We start from the raw sequence: 22647 nt of genomic DNA, 5'->3' as shown, positions 1-22647 counted from the left end.
GTTAGATTTTGCTTCTCTAAGTGAACTTACTCAGGATACCTGGGTTCTTGGCCATTCTTCCAGTGGTTTTCGAGGGCGAAAAAAGGCGTTTCAGCAAGACAGCTAACGTCTGGGTGAGTGAGCCAGGAAATGTCTGTAGCCTTCCTCTAGAGAGCACTCTGGACTGGTGGGCATGAGGACCCCAGTTTCATGTGCGTCTGCGTGAAGAGACCACCAAACAGGCTTTGTGTGAGCAACATGGCTGTTTATTTCACCTGGGTGCAGGCGGGCTGAGTCTGAAAGAGAGTCAGGAAAGGGAGATAGGGGTGGGGCCATTTTATAGGATTTGGGAAGGTAAAGGAAAATTACAGTCAAAGGGGGGTTGTTCTCTGGCGGGCAGTGTGGGGTCACAAGGTACTCAGTGGGGGAGGTTTTGAGGCAGGATGAGCCAGGAGAAGGAATTTCACAAGACAATGTCATCAGTTAAGGCAGGAACAGGCCATTTTCACTTCTTTTGTGGTGGAATGCCATCAGTTAAGGCAGGAACCGGCCATCTGGATGTGTACGTGCAGGTCACAGGGGATACGATGGCTTAGCTTGGGCTCAGAGGCCTGACATTCCTGTCCTCTTATATTAATAAGAAAAATAAAAGGAAATAGTGGTAAAGTGTTGGGACAGCGAACATTTTTGGAGATGGTATGGAGAGATAATGGACGATGTTTCTCAGGGCTGCTTCGAGTGGGATTAGGGGCGGCGTGGGAACCTAGAGTGGGAGAGATTCAGCTGAAGGCAGATTTTGTGGTAAGGGGTGATATTGTGGGGTTGTTAGAAGGAACATTTGTCATTTAGAATTATTGATGATGGCCTGGATACAGTTTTGTATGAATTGAAAAACTAAATGGAATAAGAGAAGGAGAAAAACAGGTATAAAAGGTCTAAGAATTGGGAGGACCCAGGACATCTGATTAGAGAGTGCCTAAGGAGGTTCAGCATAGTCCTGTCAGCAAAGATTATTTATTTACTTCAAGAGTTAAGGGTGGCAGTTTGGGGATAGCACCAGGAGATATCAGCTGTGATGGCTTGGAGAAACAGTGTAAACCGGCAGTGTAAACAAGAGCAGGGCACGTATGAGTAGTTGAGAACGGTGAAGAGGAGTATGACTAGACAGAGGATAGTAGGGATGACAAGCTTTTTGGGGGCACAGTCTAAGTTGGTCTGGTGTCTGGAATGAGACTGGGGCCTAATAAAAAGGAGCATCTATACAGGAGCTCCAATGGGCTGTATTTTGTAACATTCTGAGGACAGGTCTGACTTCTGAGAAGGGAAAGTGGTAAAAGTATTGTCCAGTCCTTTTTAAATTGCTGACTGAGCTTGGTGAGGTGTGTTTTTAAAAGACCTTTAGTCCGTTCTACTTTTCCTGAAGACGGAGGACTGTAAGGGATATAAAGGTTTCACTGAATACTAAGAGCCTGAAAAACTGCTTGGCTGATTTGACTAATAAAAGCTGGTCTGTTATCAGACTGTATAGAGGTGGGAAGACTAAACTGAGGAATTATGTCTCACAGAAGGGAAGAAATGACTGCGTGGCCTTCTCAGACCCTGTAGGAAAGGCCTGTACCTATCCAGTGAGAGTGTCTACCTAGACCAAGAGGTATTTTAGTTATCTAACTCGGAGCATGTTGAGTAAAGCTAATTTACCAGTCCTGGGTGGGGGCAAATCCCTGAGCTTGATGTGTAGGGAAGGGAGGGGGCCTGAATAATCCCTGAGGAGTAGTAGAATAGCAGATGGAACACTGAGAAGTTATTTCCTTGAGGACAGATTTCTACGATGGAAAGGAAATGAGAGGTTCTAAGAGGCGGGCTAGTGGCTTGTACTATAGCTTAGCCTGCATTTGCTGGTGTGTGACGATTAGGCCTGGTGGAACTGCCATCAATAAATCAAGCACGATCAGGGTGAGGAACAGGAAAGAAGGAAATGTGGGGAAATGGGGTGAACATCAGGTGGATCAGAGAGATGCAGTCATGGGGGTCAGGTGTGGTATCAGGAATAATGTGGGAGGCTAGACTGAAGTCCGGGCCAGGAACAATGGTAATTGTGGGACTTAACAAAGAGTGAGTACAGCTGAAGGAGCCCGGGCACCAGAAAGCATATGCATCAGGTATGCGGAAGAAAATAGATTTTGGAAGTTATGAGAAATGTGGAGAGTGAGTTGAGCATAGCTTGTGATTTTTAGGGCCTCTAAAAGTATTAGGGCAGCAGGAGCCGCTGCACAGAGACATGATGGCCAGCCTAAAACAGTAAGGTCAAGTTGTTTGGGCAGAAAGGCTACAGGGTGCAGTCCTGGCTCTTGTGTAAGAATTCTGACCGCACTAACTATGCCTAGGAAGGAAAGGAGTCGTTGTTTTGTAAGGGATTGAGGTTTGGGAGATTAATCAGACACGATCAGCAGGGAGAGCACGTGTGTTTTTATGAGAATTATGCTGAGATAGGTAACAGATGAGGATGAAATTTGGGCTTGACTGAAGTAATGGGGTCTGTCTGTGAAGCCTTGTGGCAGTACAGCCCAGGTAATTTGCTGAGCCTGATGGGTGTCAGGGTCAGTCCAAGTGAAAGTGAAGAGAGGCTGGGATGACGGTTGCAAAGGAATAGTAAAGAAAGCATGTTTGAGATCCAGAACAGAATAATGGATTGTGGAGGGAGGTATTGAGGATAGGAGAGTATATGTGTTTGGCACCACAGGGTGGATAGGCAAAACAATTTGGCTGATAGGGCGCAGATCCTGAACTAACTGGTAACGCTTGTCTGGTTTTAGAACAGCCTTACAGGGGGAATTGTAGGGAGAGTTTATAGGCTTTAAAAGGCCATGCTGTAGCAGGCGAGTGATAACAGGCTTTAAGCTTTTTAAAGCGTGCTGCAGGATGGGATATTGGCGTTGAGTGGGGTAAGGGTGATTAGGTTTTAGTGAGATGGTAAGAGGTGCATGATCGGTCGCCAAGGAGGGAGTAGAGGTATCCTGTACTTGTGGGTTAAGGTGGGGTAATACAAGAGGAGGATGTGAAGGAGGCTTTGAACTGGGGGAAAATGTGGCAATGAGGTGTGGCTGTACCCAGGAATAGTCAGGGAAGCAGATAATTTAGTTAAAGTGTCTCGGCCAAATAAGGGAACAGGGCAGGTGGGGATAACTAAAAAGGAGTGTTTAAAAGAGTATTGTCTAAGTTGGCACCAGAGTTGGGGAGTTTTAAGAGGTTTAGAAGCCTGGCTGTCAATACCCACAACAGTTATGGAGGCAAGGGAAACAGGCCCTTGAAAAGGAGGTAGTGTGGAGTGGGTAGCCTCCGTATTGATTAAGAAGGGGACGGACTTATCTTCCACTGTGAGAGTTACCTAAAGCTCAGCATCCATGATGGTCTACGGGGCTTCCGAGGCAATTAGGCAGCGTCAGTCTTCAGCTGCTAAGCTGAGAAGGGGTCAGTCAGAGAAGCTTGGGCCAGAGTTCCAGGGGCTCTGGGAGCGGCTACCAGGTGAGTTGAACAGTCCGATTTCCAGTGGGGTCCCACACAGATGGGACACGGCTTAGGAGGAATCCTGGGCTGCAGGCATTCCTTGGCCTGGTGGCCAGATTTCTGACACTTGTAGCAAGCTCCTGGGGGAAGATGTTCTGGAGGAACACCTGGCCGCGCGGTACAGGCGTTTGGAAGTTCTTGTGTGCTGGAGATGTGGCTGGGATTTGTCTCAGAGTGGAGGGAAGGAATTACAACTTTTTTCTATTATTGTACATCTTGAAGGTGAGGTTAATTAAATCCTGTTGTGGGGTTTGAGGACCAGAATTTAATTTTTGGAGTTTTATTTAATGTCGGGAGTCGATTGGGAAATAAAATGTATATTGAGAATAAGACGGCCTTTTGACTTTTTAGGGTCTAGGGCTGCTAAGCGTCTCAGGGTTGCTGCCGAACAAGCCATGAACTGGGCTGGATTTTTATATTTGATGAAAAAGAGGCTAAACGCTATCTGATTTGGGATAAAGAAAAAGGAGGATTAACCTTGACTATGCCTTTAGCTCCAGGCACCTGTTTAAGAGTAAATAGCTGGGCAGGTTGGGGAGGGCTAGTCATGAAATGAAACTGTAAGCGAGACCCGGGGTGAGGAGGGGAGGTGAAAAAAGGATTATAGAGTGGAGGAGTGGAGGCTGAGGAAGAATTGGGACCTAGCTTGGCCTGGCGAGGAGCAGCCTGGGGAGGAGGGGAGAGGTCAGATGGATCTGTAGTAAAGGAAGATTAGAAAGACTCAGCAATGCTTGGGTTTGGGACTGAGGGGACAGGCGGGAGGGAAAGGAGGAAGATTTGGGATGAGTTGCTTTGGGCACAGAGACTAAGAAGGGACTGATGTGTAAAAGAATGTCTGGAAGTCAAGCACCTCAGACCGTTTGCTTATTTTATGGCAATAATTATTTAGATCTTACAGGATGGAAAAATTGAAAGTGCTGTTTTCTGGCTATTTGGAACTACTCTTGAGTTTGTATTGGGGTCAAGCAACATTGCAGAAGAAAATAAGATGCTTAGATTTTAGGTCAGGTGAGAGTTGAAGAGGTTTTAAGTTCTTAAAAATACAGGCTAAGGGAGGAGAAGGAGGAATGGAGGATGGAAAGTTGCCCATAGTGTAGGAAGCAAGCCCAGAGAAAAGAGAGAGTAGAGACATGGAGGGAAGGGGTTCAGGGGTTCTTACCCTACAGAAAAGTGGGAAAGGGGTCGGGGCACAGAGATATGAGGTCCAGGCATGGAAATAAGGGATTGGGGTGCAGAGATATAAGAAGTCAGGGTGTGGAAATAAGGGATTGGGGCACAGAGAAAAGGGGTCAGGGTGCAGAAATAAGGGATTGGGGTGCAGAGATATGAGGTTGGGGTACTTGTACCTCCCCTGGAAAAGTGGGACTTGCCACTAAGGGTGAAGGAGAAGGGGTTGTGGGTTTCTTGCCCCCCTGAAAGGTGGAGAAGGGGTAGAGACAAGGAGAGAAGGGGTTGGGGTGCTTGCACCTCCCCCAGAAAAGCGGGACTTGCCACTAAGGGTGAAGGAGAAGGGATTGAGGGGTACTTGCCCCTCCCCCAGAAAAGCAGAGAAGGGGTAGAGACATGGAGAGAAGGGGTTGGGGTACTTGTCCCTCCCTCAGAAAAGCGGGTCTTGCCACTAAGGGTGAAGAACCAAGGCAGGCATCCCTGGGTGGTCTGACACCTTTGAAACCTGGTTGAATAATCAGAGAGGCATCCCTGCAATGATTAAACACCAAGGGAAATCTGCCTTCTCAGTCCATGACCAGTGCCAGAGTTTTGAGTCCATGGATAAAACGTGTCTCCTTTGTCTCTACCAGAAAATGAAAGGAATTGAAATTAAGAGAAGGGACAGATTGAAGACTGTAAAGGAGAAAGTGGTTGATGGACAGGGAGAGGTTGGAGAAGAGAGTAAGAAGAGGCTGCTTACCAGATTTAAAATTGGTGAGATGTTCCTTGGGCTGCTGGGTCTGAGGACCTGAGGTTGTAGGTGGATCTTTTTCATGGAGCAAAGAACAGGAGGACATGGGATTGATCTCCCAAGGGAGGTCCCCCATCCGAGTCACGGCACCAAATTTCATGTGCGTCCATGTGAAGAGACCACCAAACAGGCTTTGTGTGAGCAACATGGCTGTTTATTTCACCTGGGTGCAGGTGGGCTGAGTCTGAAAGAGAGTCAGCAAAGGGAGATAGGGGTAGGGCCGTTTTATAGGATTTGGGTAGGCAAAGGAAAATTACAGTCAAAGGGGGGGTTGTCCTCTGGCAGGCAGAGTGGGGATCAGAAGGTACTCAGTGGGGGAGGTTTTGAGCCAGGATGAGCCAGGAGAAGGAATTTCACAAGACAATGTCATCAGTTAAAGCAGGAACAGACCATTTTCACTTCTTTTGTGGTGGAATGACATCAGTTAAGGCAGGAACCGGCCATCTGGATGTGTACATGCGGGTCACAGGGGATACGATGGCTTAGCTTGGGCTCAGAGGCCTGACACCCAGGGCAGGCTGGCTCAGCCCCTATGACTTCAGATTTCAGGGAATGCCAGGGAGCTGGAATGGGTGCCTGGATTTTCTGAGAATTATATTTCTGAGAGGATTTTGAAACCTAAACAGGAATACTTTACACACAGGTCATCAAGCAGTAACAGGGAAGTTCTGAAGCTGCCCTCCTTCACACCACCTCCTCCCTTCAGAGGCCAAGGGCTGCCAAGCTGTCTCCCACACACCTCAGTGAAAACTTCCTGGCTCTCCTCCCAGCCACCTCGCTGTGACCTCGTGAGGTGTGAGAAGGAGGAAGGGGATCTACGTTCTGGATGAACCTTCCTTCCTCCTTGCCGAGAAATAGTTTAGGCCCCTGCGCCTGCTGGGCCTCAGACCTTTTCAGAGCCCAGGGCCCACTCTGGCTCCTGCAAGCTGCCTGGGAATTCCACGGAGGCTGACTGGCTGCCTGTCTTATTCCCAGTCTGCTGCAACCCATTTCCTAAGCTTGGGTAGCTGAAAACAACAGAAATGCATCCTCTCACAGTTCTGGAGGCCAGAATCTGAATGCAGGTGTTGGCAGGGCTGTACCGCCTTTGAAGATTCTAGGGAAGAATCCTTCCTGACTTTTTCTAGTTTTGGATGGTGGCCGGCAATGCGTGGCATTCCTTGGCTTCAGATGCATCATTCCAGCTGCACACAGCTGTCTTCCCTCTGAGTCTCTTCTTTTCTTCTTAGAAGGATACCAGTCATATGGTGTGAAGGGCCCACCTTACTCCAGTATGTCGCCAAGTTAATTCTTTACATCTGCAACCACCCAATTTCCAAATGTGACATTCTGAAGTTCCTGATTGAAGGGGTGGGTTGCCCCTCCACACCTGTGGGTGTTTCTTGTTAGGTGGAATGAGAGACCTGGAAAAGAAAGAGACACAGAGACAAAGTATAGAGAAAGAAAATAGGGCCCAGGGGACGGCGTTCAGCATACGGAGGACCCATGCCAGTCATGCCGCCACTGGCCTCTGAGTTCCCTTAGTATTTATTGACAATCATCAGGAGTTTCCCGGAGAGGGGGATTTGGCAGGACAATAGGGTAATAGCGGAGAGAAGGTCAGTAGGGAAACACGTGAACAAAGTTCTCTGCATCTTAAACAAGGTAAAGAATTAAGTGCTGTGCTTTTGATGTGCATACACATAAACATCTTAATCCATTAAAGAGCAGTATTGCTGCCAGCATATCCCACCTCCAGCCCTAAGGTGGTTTTCCCTTATCTCAGTAGAAGGAATATACAATTGGGCTTGACACCAAGACGTTCCATTGCCCAGGGACAAGCAGGAGACAGATGCCTTCCTCTTATCTCAACTGCAAAGAGGCCTTCCTCTTTCACTAATCCTCCTCAGCAAAGACGCTTTACCGGTGTCGGGCTGGGGGACAGTCAGGTCTTTCCCTTCCCAGGAGGCCATATCTCAGGCTATCACATGGGGAGAAACCTTGGACAATACCTGGCTTTCCCAGGCAGAGGTCCCTGTGGCCTTCAGCAGTGTTTTGTGTCTCTGGGTAATTGAGATTAGGGAGTGGTGATGACTCTTAACAAGCATGCTGCCTTCAAGCATTTGTTTAACAAAGCACACCCTGCACAGCCCTTAATCCATTTAACCCTGAGTTGACACTGCACATGTCTCAGAGAGCACAGGGTTGGGGGTAGGGTTACAGATTAACAGTATCTCAAGGCAGAAGAATTTTTCTTAGTACCTATCAAAATGGAGTCTCTTATTTCTACTTTCTACACAGACACAGTAACAATCTGATCTCTCTTTCTTTTCCCCACATTGATGAACGTGAATTTGAGAGGACACCATTCAACCCACAGCAGAGCCCCACCATCACCTCTCTGCACAGGGCACCCTGCCTGTCTTTCCTCTCCAGCACCAAGACAGAGCCAAGAGTGATTTCTTGAAATGAAACTGCATCCTCTCATCCCAATAAGGCATGGCCTCACTAGTGGGAGATGAGCAAATGAAAGCCTCCCTCAGAATGGGCATCCACACGTCCAGGGGATACTCACCCCAATTTTTTTTTTCCTGGTTTATAAAGGTGCTTCAGGACTTCTTGGCTCCTGGCCAATACCTTAGTGCTTCCTGAAGGGGAAAGAGCCCTCCAAACCATTCAGTGGGCCATCCCAGACCAAGGTTTCTGACCCAGACATTGAAACAGGAGGAGTACCCTTATCCCCCTTGCAGGGCCTGCTACAGGGGCATGGCTCACTTCTCAGTACCCTGCTGCTCAAACCCCTAGAGGGAGCGTGCAGACGGGCAGGTCGTGGGGAGCGTTTCTGGGCTCTGGCCCCGCAGCAGCTTGTGGAATTGGGTGTTTACAGCTCCCGAAGCCCCAGTGGGCATGTGTTACAGTGGTCTCCTTCAGTTTTGCCATCTGCAGGTGGCTTGTGTTAATCAGCTCAATTAGGCCCTCTGCCTTATCACAAAGACAGAGGGCTTTCTGTATCCCGGGTTCTTGCCCTAGTGTACTTGAAAAATCAGATCACACGCGGACTTGGAGAATGAATGCAAGATTTTATTGAGTGGAGGAGGTGGCTCTCAGATGGATGGGGAGCCAGAAGGGGGATGGAGTGGGAAGGTGGTTTTCCCCTAGAGTCAGGCTGCCTAGCAGCCAGACTCTCCACCGACCACCCCCAACTGAATTCCACATCTCCCCACTGTCAAAAGCCTGCTAGCATCTGCTGATGTCTGTCGGTGTGCTCTTCTGCTTCTCTGCTCCTCTCGTTGTCCAGCCACTTGTGTCTGTGCCCACTAGGGTCTTGGGTTTTTTATGGGCACAGGATGGGGGTCATAGCAGGCCAGAGTAGTCTTGGAAAATGCAACATTTGGACATGAAAACAGGAGTGCCTGTTCTCACTAAGGTCCAAGGGCACAAGCCCGAGGGCAGAGCCCTCGCCAGGGTCCCCACCCTTCTCTACCCAGCACTCCCCTGCCCCCCTTCCATATCAACATGAAAGCTGATATTGGCTCCTGTGCCTCACCTCTGGGCCTGGTTTTGTGACCTCTGCACCAGAGCTGCTAGGGAGGCCCTCCCCCACATGTTGTTAATTCAACAGTCCTTCCCCAGGGGAACTAAGGTCCTCCTGTCCCCAAACCCAAGGAGGAGTGGTGGGTTCCTGGGCCTCTTGTAACCCGACTGAATATTTTCTAGGTTACCTAACCAAACTCCTGCAAAACCACACCATCTATGCCTGTGATGGGGACTATCTGAATCTACAGTGCCCTCGGCATTCTACAATAAGTGTCCAATTGGCATTTTATGGGCAAGATTACCAAATGTGTAGTTCCCAGAAGCCTGCCTCCCAGAGGGAAGACAGCTTAACCTGTGTGGCATCCACCACCTTCCAGGTATTGCCTTTTATAGACACGTTAAGATGATACAGTTTCAACAGACACTCTTTCTCTCTCTCTAGGTATAAATATATTTGTGATTATATAGTTCAATCCAAGCAAAACTGATCCATGAAAAATCCCAACTTATACAGACCACCAGTTTTGTAAGTGAGGTGTTATTTGCTTCTCAAAGGATTTGTTACCCAACAAAACTAAATAGAATTCCTACCTATTGTAGAGCCCCCTTTGTACACTTCAATATGAATGTATTTGTAGGTTTACTCCTTACTTCAGTATAGCAAAGTACAACCAGGATAGATTCCAACCTCCAGGCCCATATCTCCCATAAATACTCCTGTAGAAAGGGAAGGTGGGTTCTTTAATGGAAACCACAAGTATCTCTTTGAGGCAGACATCTGAACTCATGACCAACTTCTTAGAAAATGTACTCAAAGGGCCAGGCGCGGTGGCTCATGCCTGTAATCCCAGCACTCTGGGAGGCCAAGGCAGGTGGATCACGAGGTCAGGAGATTGAGACCATCCTGGCTCACACGGTGAAACCCTGTCTCTACTAAAAATACAAAAATTTAGCCGGGTGTTGTGGTGGGCACCTATAGTCCCAGCTACTCCAGAGGCTGAGGCAGGAGAATGGCATGAACCCGGGAGGTGGAACTTGCAGTAAGCAGAGGTCAGGCCACTGCACTCCAGCCTGGGCAACAGAGTGAGACTCTGTCTCAAAAAAAAAAAAAAATCAAATCATTATTAAACATTTTTACTAATTAAATGGTTTTGGAGTACATTCTTTAAAAAAAATTAACTATGTTTTCTTCAACAGTGCTTATGTAATGCCAACTTTGAATGACATTGCAAAGAAAGATTTTACTATGTTAAGCAGATTAAACAAATTTTCCTTGAATTCCTTGGGAACAAAGTACAACCTGGTCCAAATCATCCTAACCTAGAATGCACCATCAGCTTGATAGTCAGTTGTTCCTGGATTTACCAGATTTGGGGCAGACTTTTCATGCTTCGCTAAGGAGGGATTCTTAACTGACACCGTCCGTTGTTTTTGCCCTTTTCGTAGTAAAGGAAATGATTTGATTTGGTAACATATCATCTTTCTTTCTTTTTTTTTTTAAATTAGAGATGAGGCCTTGCTGTGTTTTCCAGGCTGGTCTCCAAATTCTGGGCTCAAGCCATCCTCCTGCCTCAGCCTCCCTCCCAAAATGCTGGGATTACGGGTGTAAGCCACTGTGCCTGGCCTCTTTCTTGTCTTTTAAACAAATAAATGTAAGCTGGGCATGGTGTACATTCATATATTCCCAGGTACTTGAGAAGCTGAGGTGAGAGGATCCCTTGAGCCTAGGTTTGAGCCCAAGAATTCAAGGCTGCAGTGAGCTATGATTGCACCACTGCACTCCAGCCTGGGTAACAGAGTGAAACCCTGTCTCTGAAAAACTAAACTAATGCTGGGCGTTGTGGTTCAAGCCTGTAATTCCAGCACTTTGGGAGGCTGAGGTGGGCGGATCACGAGGTCAGGAGATCGAGACCATCCTGGCTAACAAGGTGAAACCCCATCTCTACTAAAAATACAAAATTATCTGGGCATGGTGATGTATGCCTGTAATCCCAGCTACTTGGGAGGCTGTGACAAGGAGAATCACTTGAACCTGGTAGGCGGAGTTAGCAGTGAGCTGAGATCTCACCACTGCACTCAGCTTGGGTGAGAAGGGTGAAACTCTGTCTCAAAAAAAAAAAAAGACATGGTCCTGTTTTCATGGGGTGAACAGTTGAGGGAGAAAGGCAAGCATTAACCAAATAGCCAGACACATCATCATGCCCTATTGTGACAAATGCTATTTTAGAAAAGGGAAGAAGACTATAGCAGTGGAGGGGGCCTAATTTAGCTTGGGTTAGTGGTTTAAGTCTTCCAAAGAGAAGCATCCTGTAGGGTGAACACTAGCGTATGCACACTAGCTGCACACTAGGGGCTGAGACACTGAGGCTGCTGAGTGGGAGAGGAAAGGTGTTGATGAGGAGGAAGATGGCCCTGGTTTAAACTGTTGAGAACAGGGTCCTGCACACAGTAGGAGCTCCATAAAGAGTGGTTCCTAGTGTTTTCGCCAACATATCTGAAGTGGAGCAGGACGGTGATCAATCACACCCCAGTCCCCGACCTCATTCTAAAACAGTTTGAAACAAGGAGATGCAAAAATCTGACAAGTGTGTTGACAACGGTGATTTTAAAGGTCCTAAAAGATTCTCTGGATATCACAGCCAATTTCACATAGTAGAGGGGCACATTCCCTGCAGTGGCCTGTGTCATACACAGCCAATTTCACCTTTTTACTGCCTGGTTCCTCTGCAAAGTGCACCCTAGAATGACCTTCCTCTCTAAGCTCCTCTTCAAAATTCTGATTCTTTCTCAAACTATAAAGCGTCTGGCATTTGCCAAGAGCCAAGGCCCTCCTGAAGCCACAGTTTGAGAACAGGCCAAGAGGCAGACATGACAAAGAAGTCCCACCCCTGGCAGGGAGAGCTGACACTTCCCGGGCTACTGCATCCTTCTCAGGGCCCAGAAATGAATGAGAGGTAATTAAAGCAGAAAGCATTTTGCAGCAGCTCAGCTCAGCTCTCCGAAGCTGCCATGGTCCCAGGATCAGTGGTGTGCCCTGAGGACAGCCAAGGGACATTCCTCGAGGCCCTGGAAATCATCAGCCACCTCCAGCAACTTCACCGGGCCTCCCTGGGAAGTCTCCCTTGCTGCTGATGGGCACAAAGGCACCAGGGCCTCCTGTACATGGAAAACTCACAATCTAGGAATGTCCTGTGGTTGTTGATCCTGGGACATCCCCAGAAAAATTTAGTAAAGCCCTCCAAGAAAGGAAACAAGGTTTTCTTGCTGCTGAAGATGTCTCACTTGTTCTTTTTTAAAAAAGCAGTGCAATTGAATTCGCAGTTTGTTTTTGCTTTCTTTCCATTTCCTGTTGCTACTTCTCCAAGATCTCAGCTGGGCTGAGGAACAAACAAAAATAAGCAATTTTATGCAGGAGGAATATTCGGTTTCCACTCCCTTCTCCCAGCCTGCGGCAGTGTGCTTGGCCTGCAGAATTCTTGCTCTGCCCTCTGTTTCAGCGGGTGTTGTCATCTGCCAGCTGCTTTGCCTGTGGGTTCTGACATCCCAGGGCTTATTCTTAGCATCAGTTCAGCAGAGTCTTAAACCACCTTCAAAGGAGTCGGTCACGCTGCCATCCTCTCTGCATCTTTCTGTAGTCCTTTCTGATAATATTTAGCAAATCACTTTAGCACAGTCTTCGAATTCTTTCCAGATTTACGATGGAAACAGTGGCAAAGAGCTTGGGGTAGAAAGCAGAAGAGCAGGTGCTGGGAGAGTTTAATGGTGGATTTTGAGTTGGTTACAGTCATTTTGCTTTACTAAGTCCAGGGAAGCTCATCTTCAGAGTTAACTACTGTGTGTATATATATATATATATATTTTTTGAGATGGAGTCTTGCTCTGTCACCCAGGCTGGAGTGCAGTGGCACACTCTCAGCTCACTGCAACCTCCACTTCCTGGGTTCAAGTGAGCACGTCCGGCTAATTTTTGTATTTTTTAGTAGAGACGGGGTTTCACCATGTTGGCCAGGCTGGTCTTGAACTCCTGACTCAAGTGATCCACGTGCCTCAGACTGCCAAAGTGCCAGGATTACAGGCGTGAGCCACCATGCCCAGCCCAGAGTTAACCACTCTATTGAGGTGTTGTTTATTTTGCTTAAAATTCTATTACACGTGAATAAAATTCAATGATTTTTAGTAAATTTAGAGTTGTGCAACCATCACTACCCTCCAGTTTTAAAACATTTTCACAATCCCCCGAAGCTCTCTTATGCCCATTTGCCATAACTGCCCCATTCCAAACCCCCCGGTCCCAGGTCACCACGCATCTACTTTCTCTCTAGATTTGCCTTTTCTGAATATTTCATACAAATGGAATTATGCAATGGATGGTTTTGTGTGTGTGTGCACGGCTGACTTCTTTAACTGAATGTAATGTTTCAGAGGTTCATCCATGTTGTAGCATGTATCATATCAGTACTTCAGTTTTTTTTTAGAGTTGAAGTCTCACGCTGTCACCCAGGCTGGAATGCAGTGGTGTGATGTTCGCTCACTGCAACCTCTGCCTCCCAGGTTCAAGCAATTCTCTCTGCCTCAGCCTCCCAAGTAGCTGGGATTACAGCCGTGTGCCACCAGGCCCAGCTAACTTTGTATTTTTGGTACAGATGGGGTTTCAAATATGTTGGCCAGGCTGGTCTCGAACTCCTGACCTCAAGTAATCTGTCCACCTCGACCTCCCAAAGTGCTGGGATTACAGGTGTAAGCCACCATGCCGAGCCTTCATTCCTTTTTATTACTGAGGTGTATTCTGCTGGATGGATATATCATATCTTGTTTTTATTCTCCATTTTCTAAATATTGCAAAATGGGCCTAAAACCACCTCTCTGGAGGATTTGATGATCACGTGGATAGCATTGGGTTGTGTGTATGTGTGTGTATGTAACAGGGAGAGAGAGTGACTCTTGCACCGATTTGGAAACTGATTTTAAAATCTTATCTACATTGCATTTAAAAATCTATTAAGAGTCCACATTTTAAAAATATACCACGTATTTAAAATATTTCTTTTTGGCTTTTAGTTCCCAAGAACATACTCACAGTGATTGATCCAGCCATTGCTAATCTAAAACCTTCTTTGAGGCAGAAAGATGGTGAATATGGTAATTTTTATGGCTTACTACCAGCATTTCTCTTTAAGTAAAGGTAAACAGCCCCTGGGTGACCACAGTTGGGCACACCTTGATTAGAATGGAAGGGGCTGTCAGGAGGTGTGTTTAAGGTACCTGTCCTGGTGATGATAGTGCTTTGGCCAATAGTTGCAATGAACACCAATTTATTTTGTTTTGACTTTTTTAACATCAGAAGTAGGATAAACCTCCCCTTCATTCTCCTCTCACTTCCTAAAAGAAAAATCACTTTGAAAAGACATCTGCTCAGAAATAAATTTGGGCTTCCTGGGTTACACAATGAGCTTTTTGCAAAGCTCAGCCCATTGGAACCTGCGTAGGCGCCAGTGCCGGCTAGGACCTGAGGGCCTCTGTACGTCTGTACACCCCACCTTCCTCCTTAGTTTCCTTCCTTCCTTCCTTCCTTCCTTCCTTCCTTTCTTTTGCTTTGGAGTTTCACTCTTGTCGCCCTGGGCCAGCTAGGACCTGAGGGCCTCTGTACCTCTGTGCACACCACCTTCCTCCTTAGTTTCCTTCCTCCCTTCCTTCCTCACTTCTTCTCTCCCTCCCTCTCTCTTTCTCTGTCTCTCTCTTTTCTTCCTTCCTTCCTTCTCCTTCCTCTTCTTTCTTTCTTTCTTTCTTTCTCTCTCTCTGTCTCTCTCTTTTTCTCTTTCTCTTTCTTTCCCTCCCTCCCTCTCTCCCTCTCTCTCTCTCTTTCTCTCTCTCTCTCTTTCTTTCTTCTTTCTTTCTTTCTTTCTTTCTTCCTTTCTTCTTTTTCTTTGGAGTTTCGCTTTTTCTCACCCAGGCTGGAGTGCAGTGGCGCAATCTCCACTCACTGCAACCTCTGCCTCCTGGTTCAAGTGATTCTCCTCCCTCAGCCTCCCAAGTAGCTGGGATTATAGGTGTCCACCACCACACCTTGCTAATTTTTGTGTTTTTAGTAGAGACGGGGTTTTACCATGTTAGTCAGGCTGGTCTCGAACTCCTGACCTCAGGTGTTCCCCTCGCCTCAGCCTCCCAAAGTGCTGGGATTACAGGCATGAACCACTGCACCCAGCCCCTCCTTAGTTTTCACTTGGCTTTTGTAAATGGGGTGGACGGGTTGGGGGGGTGGGTTGACGGGGTTGAGCATTTGGATTTTCTTATCAAATCTAGAGTGGAATTCAAACCCATGGGGTCCCTAATAGAAATTGCAGAGACCCAGTAGAGCATCTAAGATGTTAGGCTTTGGTGAGAGTTTTGTCTCGTGTTATCTTTATTGTATGTATTAGGTCTTTCTCCCCTACGTATAAAAGTAAAGTATGTTTGATATGAAAACCACATGAAAGCACCCCTAGTCCAAAAGCTCAGAAGAACTATGGTAATGTTCTTCTGTGTCCTTCTAGCTGGCCACCTTGGCTTTCTGACAGGCTCTGTGTTCCTTAGCTCCACTTCTCTTTCTTTTTTTAAAAAAAATTTAACTAATTAATTAACTATTATTGTTATTTTTCTAAAGACAGGGCTTTGCCAAGTTGCCCTGGCTGGTCTCGAACTCCCAGGCTCAAGCAATCCACCCACTTCATCCTCCAAAGGTGCTGGGATTACAGGTGTAGGCAACCACACCCAGCCTCCTCTTACTTTTCTAACAGGGTTCCCACCCAATCCATAAACAGCCTGGTCCCCCTGAAATGGGGGCCTGAGAGCCAGTGCTTTGCCATCTCTCCTCAAAGGCATCTGTCCTGTCTGACATGGCTAGGAGTCCCCCAAGCCACCACCAGGCTACCCTATCACAGGCTTGCTAAGCTCCATCCAGCAGTGTAACCAGGATCTAAAAGCGGATTTGCCTCACATTTTGCTGTTGTTCCCCCAAAAAAGTAGCCCAATACCACCTCCCTCTGTAATGGCGGCTTGTTTTCTCTCTGGCCACACAGCGGACAGCAACTCCTTGCCTAACGTGAGATATTATTGGCCGGGGGTGGTGGCTCACGCCTGTTATCCCAGCACTTTGGGAGGCCGAGGCAGGCAGATTGTCCGAGGTCAGGAGTTCGAGACCAACCTGGCCAACGTGGTGAAGCCCCATCTCTAATAAAACTACAAAAATTTGCTGGGCATGGTGGCACGTGCGTGTAATCCCAGCTACTCAGGAGGCTGAGGCAGGAGAATCGCCTGAACCCAGGAGATAGAGGTTGCAGTGAGTGGAGATCGCGCCATTGCACTCCAGCCTGAGCAACAAGAGTGAAACTCCATCTCAAAAATAAATAAATAAATAAATAAATAAATAAATAAATAAATAAATTAATTAAATAAAGCGAGATGTTATTAAGCCTCCAAGGGGCGTGATGAATGTCACTGTCTTTAGGACGGGAAAATCCATTTGTTCCTTTCCACAGTGGAGTGGAAGACCAGCACCTGAAGTTGGAACCAACACTTAAAACAATTTCTAATCCTTTTTGTACTTTAATATTTTTGGGGACTGCTTACTATTTAATAAGTGCTCTTCCTGGGTTAATCTTCTGTAGTTTAGCCAGAGGCCCATTTTTTTTATTTCTGTGACTTTTAATTATTCTGGCAGTCCCTGGGGTAGGAACAGCAGAGGTCTCTTAGAAGAGGCATACTATAAACAGCTATAATTAATTGGCTTTGCATTTTTCATGAAACAGGTATAAACTTCGAGCCAAGTGAATTGAAGCTTCTGAGGAAAGATGGAATTCTTGTTAGCAACTCTCTGGCAGCCTTTGCTTACGTTAGAGATAGGTCAATGAATCAAAGCTTCCTAGAATGCTGATGGATTTACTAAAGTCTTGTTAATAAATGTGCTGTTCAATTATAACACTCAGATAACTAAAGGACAATGACTTCAAGTTTGACATGCCAACCACCCCTTCTAAGATTCAGAAACACAGAGGCCTGAGTTCAGGCACAGTTGCAACCAGGCAGTCAGCAAGAGAACCACATAAACAGCAAGAGAACCACATAAACAGACAAAGTCACACTATTTAGGAGTTGAGCTCCACAGTTATTGTTCGCTTTTGAAAAGTAGAAACCCGAGGAATGCATTTCCCAGCTCTAAAATTTGGGAAGGAAATAGGATTATTGAATTCCAACCCTGGCTGGAAGAAAAATGAGCCAGAAAGTCACTAGTAAACAAGACACATGATGCCCCATGAAGACAGAACCACTTTCTGGGTCATGAGTGTTATTCCTAATGGTTGCCAAGGATTCCCTTGTTAGTCTTCCCCATGAGGATCAATCAGACTCAGCCCTCATGAATTAGCAGAGCCAAAAGGCTTATACCAAGGCCGGCCACACTACGGGGAACTCGTCACTGAGGGGAAGGTATTTACAATTTTTCCTCACCACCCTCTCTGCTTATCTTAAGATAGAACGCATTTTGGAATGTCATCTGCAAGTTTCAGCAATGCCTGCCTATGTTGAGAGAGACAAAACCAGAGACCTTCAGTAAAATACATGTTAATATAACACATAACAGTATTACTATTCAAGGCCTGCAAAGATGGGCCTATTCGGGGTAAGCCTGTCTCAGAGGAAAATAGAGGCTTAGGGAATGTATTTGTCTGTTCTCATGCTGCTAATAAAGACATACCTGAGGCTGGGTAATTTATAAACGAAAGAGGTTGAATGGACTCACAGTTCCACATGGTTAAGGAGGCCTCACAATCTCGGTGGAAGTTAAATGAGGAGCAAAGTCACGTCTTACTTGGTAGCAGGCAAGAGAGCTTGTGCAGGGGAACTCCCCTTTATAAAACCATCAGAACTCATGAGACTTATTCACTAACATGAGAACAGCATGGGAAAGACCCACCCAATGATTCAATTACCTCCCACCACATCCCTCCCACGACACATGCGGATTAGGGGAGCCACAATTCAAGATGAGATTTGGGTGGGGACACAGCCAAACCATATCAGGGAATGATCTCAATACATGAGATGCAGAGTTCAGTCTCGGGGTCCCCTGCTGTTCTATTCTCTTCCTGCACTAGGATTCCTCCTGTGTGTGTGTGTGTGTTGTGTGGTTGTTGGTTTCTTCTGCGGGTCCTCTCTTTTCTAGCCACCTTCTCATTTCCATGTCTTGTTGTTCCTGATCCTTGTCAATGTTAAGAACCATAAGGATTTTTCTTGTCAGAAATATCCCCATATTTACAAAGACCCCAGGGAGCTTCTTGGAGAAAAGCCATCATGAAAATCCTCCAGGCAGAGAATAACAATTGAAGGGGAATGAGACTGACATTGTGCTCAGTGAGCTGTGGCCGTGCTGTGTGCTTTACCCCAACTACCTTGTCGGTTCCTCTCAACAACTGCCTCAGCCAGCCCAACTGCCATAACAAAGTACCCGAGACCGGATGGCCTAAATAACAGACATTGATTTTCTCACTGTTCTGGAGGTCAGAAGTTCATGATCAAAGTATCCACCAATCACTTTCTGGTAAGGGCTGTCTTCCTGGCTTGTAGACAGCGGCCTTTTTGCTTGTCCTCACATGGCAGAGAGGGGGAGAGACAGAGACAGAGACATCTCTTTTTATAAAACCATCAATCCTATCAGATTAGGATTCCACCCTTATGACCTCCTTTAACGTTAATTAGCTCCTAATGAGTGAATTGGGGGGAACACAATTCAGTCCACAGCAAAACCCTGAGAGATGGGACTCTGGTCTCCTGTTCTGCACTTGAAGCCGGTGGTCAGAGGAGTTGAGCCATTTGCCTGAGGACACCATGGACAATGGCAGGGCCAGGATTCAGGCTCAGCTAATACAAGGCTTGCACTCCAGCTACTCTGAATTTTGAGGGATGCCACCACCTCCCCATTCTGATCCTGAGTTGTCTAAATCAGCTTTCCTCCATCCCTTTCTATCCTTTTACGTGACTGTCATTCCCAGAAACCACAGGATAGAGATATTCGTTTAGTGACTGTCTCTCCTGCCAGTGGCTCAGCTCCACAGGGGCAGGTGCTTTGTCATCTTATTTCGTGTGGTGTCCCTGCATCTAGGTTGTGGTGCTGGTACAGAACAGGTGCACAGTCAGTAGTTAAGGAACAATTGAATGATGACTGCTGATCTGGGCTTATGAGCTTTTTCCTGTGCCTTATTGTCATCCAATATTTGCTATTTATAAGATGTCAATTTTTTTTTAATATAAGGAGTTGATGAGCTGTTATTTGTTTTATTGAGGGGTGTTTTGGGACATTTATCTCAGTAAACCATGGCCACGCCTCCATATCATGTCCAAGAGAAAGAGTCTCTAAATGCACTGTGTTGGATGTTAGCTAAATGAAATCACCACAAGAAGCTCGTGACTCAAATCACAGAGGCTCACAAGGCCCTAGTAGAACGGGCGCCTCTGGGCTTGCCTGTGGGTTTTCTTGGTGTGTCTGTGTCGCTGTCTGGGTGGCCACTCTAGAGGTGAGAAGCATGCAGCGCATGCTCGGGGGTCTGCAGGCCAGTGTGCCGCAGAGGTGCATGTGGACATCAGGCTGGACCATTTCGACCTAAACAGGCAGTGGCCACCAGCCAACATCACACAGTGCTGAGCTCCATCCTCAATGCTGCTGGAGAGAGGTGCCCAGACAACTCTCAGTCGCATCCCCGGCCCCACTGTGGGGATGAGACCCACGGGATGAGCTGGGGTCTCTAGGCACCCCAAAAGCAGGAGCAGCTGGGAGCCAAGAGTGTGAGCAGGGCAGTTTCCAGCCCAAACCACCCAAATAGGTGGCAAATCGAGTGAATCCAAAAGTACATTTCCCAGGTCAGGCTACAAGTAGCTTTGACACAGTAGTGCAGTCCAGTGTACATGGAGACAAAGAGATGAGAAACCAAAATCGAGAGGTTTGTCCCCTGATATTAAAGCACAGAGGTTGGCAGAAGGGAAAGGGAGATGTCCAAGAGTCCCTGGTGAAGTGTCTCCTCGGGTCATTTGAATGATCTGTGAGATGGTTTCCCCAACATTCAAAAAGCTTCTTAGGCATGTTTGAATTTACTGTTATTCCAATAATACACACTTACTCCCTGAATTCATTCTAGAATCAAGATCATGAGTCTGAGGAAGCTCATAGAAAAAAATTGCAAATTAGAGAAATGGAAAAGGAGTGGTGTGCGTGTATGTGTGCATGTGTGTGCATGTCTGTGCATGTGTGTGCGTGTGTATGCATGTGTGCACGTGTGCATGTGCGTGTGTGCCTGTGTGTGCACGTGTGTGCATGTGCATGTGTGTGCATAGATGTCTATATGTGTGCCTGTGTGTGCATAGGTGTCCATATGTGTGCATATGTGTGTGTGCATGTGTGTGCACATGTGTGCATGTGTGTGCATCGGTGTCTATATATGTGCATATGTGTGTGCTTGTGTGTGCGTGTGCATGCCTGCATGTGTGTGCATGTGTGTGCATGTGTGCACGTGCATCTGATCATGTGCATGTGTGTGCATGCATGTGCATGTGTGTGCATATGTGGGCGTGTGGATGCGTGCATGTGTGTGTGTCTGTGTGTGCATGTGTTTCTGTATCTCTGTGCCTGTGTGAGCATCTGTATGTGTGTATGTGTGTGCATGTGTGTGCAGGTATTTTTGTGTGCATGTGCATGTGTGTGCATGTGTGCGTGTGCATGTGTGTGCGTATGTGGGCGTGTGGATGCGTGCATGTGTGTGCGTCTGTGTGTGCATGTGTTTCTGTATCTCTGTGCATGTGTGAGCATCTGTATGTATTGTGTGCATGTGTGTGCAGGTATTTTTGTGTGCATGTGCATGTGTGTGCATGTGTGTGTGTACATGTGTGTACATGCGTATCTGCGTGTGCATGTTTGAATGTGTGTGCCTGTATGTGGATGCATGTGTATCTGTGTGTGCATGTGTATGCATGTGTGTCTGTGCATGTGCATGTGTGTTTGCATGTGTGTGCATGTGTGTATCTGTGTGTGCATGTGCGTGCACGTGTGTGCATGTTCATGTGTGTGCATTGGTGTCTGTGTGTGCATGTGTGTGCGTGTGTGTGCATGTGTACACGTATTCATGTGCATCTGTGAGCATGTGTGTGTGCATGTGTGTGCATATGTGTGTGCATGTGTATGTGTGCATGTGTGTGCATCTGTGTGTGCATGTGTGTCTGAATCTGTGTGCACGTCTGTGTGTATGTGTGTGCATCTGTGTGCATGTGTGTGTGCATGTGTGCACGTGTTTTTGTGTGTGCATGTGTATGTGCGTGCATGTGTGTGTACATGTGTGTACATGCATATCTGTGTGTGCATGTGTTTGCATGTGCGTGCCTGTATGTGCATGCATGTGTATCTGTGTGTGTGCATGTGTGTGCATGTGTGTCTCATGTGTGTTGCCTGTGTGTGCATGTCTGTATGCATGTGCATTTGTGTGCATGTGTGTGCCTTCGTGTGTTTGTGTGCATGTGTGTATCTGTGTGTGCATGTGTGTGTATCTGTGTGTGTGCATGTGTGTGCCTGCATGTGTGTGTATCTCTGTGTGTGCGTGTGTGTTATCTGTATGTGTGCTTGCATGTGTTACTGTGGGTGCATGTTTGTCTGCATGTGTGTGTGTGCATGCATATGTGCGTGTGTATGTGTGTGTGTAAGTGTGTGTTGGAAGTTCTTAGCAAGGCAGTGTAATAGCTGTCTCGGGTTGAACCATTGTCCCCTGGCACATTGTGCCCAAGGAGACTTATGTACTTAGACAGTCTTGCATGAGAATATGAACTGTCCTATTCCACCGAATTACTTTTTCATTGACATCTGGCTTTGGGTGTTTACCTCATATGTGCCTGCAGGCATGCCTTTTGTGGCCTAATATTTCCGTTGCTGCCCCTGCCCCCTTTGGGACAGTGACAGATATGTCATCAGCCTCTGGCAGGCCCTGCTGTGGGCTTTTGGGGCACAGGGGTAAGGAAGCTGGGCAGAAGGGACAAACTTGCAGCCTGGGATGTCCTGTGTTGGGAGGCATCATTATTTCATAAGGGAGGAACTCCAGGGCCACAGACAAGCTCATACTGAAAGAGAAACACAACAACACGCTCCAGAGTCAGAGCTACGTGATTCCCCCACCAGGGAGGACCACTGGAAATCAGCACCACCTTGTCACGGAGATGTGGATTCAGATGTGTTCCCACGGTCTCCAATCTCTGGTTCCATGACAGAAAGTTCCTGTCACACCCCTAAGTGCTGTCAGACCAGCCCTCGGTATGCTTCGTGCTTTCTTCTGGACAACCCTCAGGCCCTGACTGCTGCCTTCATCCTCTCAACAGCAATAGGGCCCCGACAGGGGGAACCCTCGCCATGGCCTCTGGATGTCTTATCTGGACATGAACGAGCTGGAGTGTGTGTTTGCCCCAGGTCAGGATCTAAGGGTGGAAAGGAGCCTTAAAGGCCATAGGTCCCCCTTCGGAGGCTCCCAAGGGCATACAGCAGCTGATCAAATTAAAGTCATTCACTCCAGCTGCGGATGAACCGAGGCTAAATTTAGAACAATGTCGGCAATAACACAGTGTGAAGA

Source organism: Gorilla gorilla, chromosome 2, assembly GCF_029281585.2.
Source record: "Gorilla gorilla gorilla isolate KB3781 chromosome 2, NHGRI_mGorGor1-v2.1_pri, whole genome shotgun sequence".
Lineage (NCBI taxonomy): Eukaryota > Metazoa > Chordata > Mammalia > Primates > Hominidae > Gorilla > Gorilla gorilla.
This window is presented reverse-complemented; position numbering follows the sequence as displayed.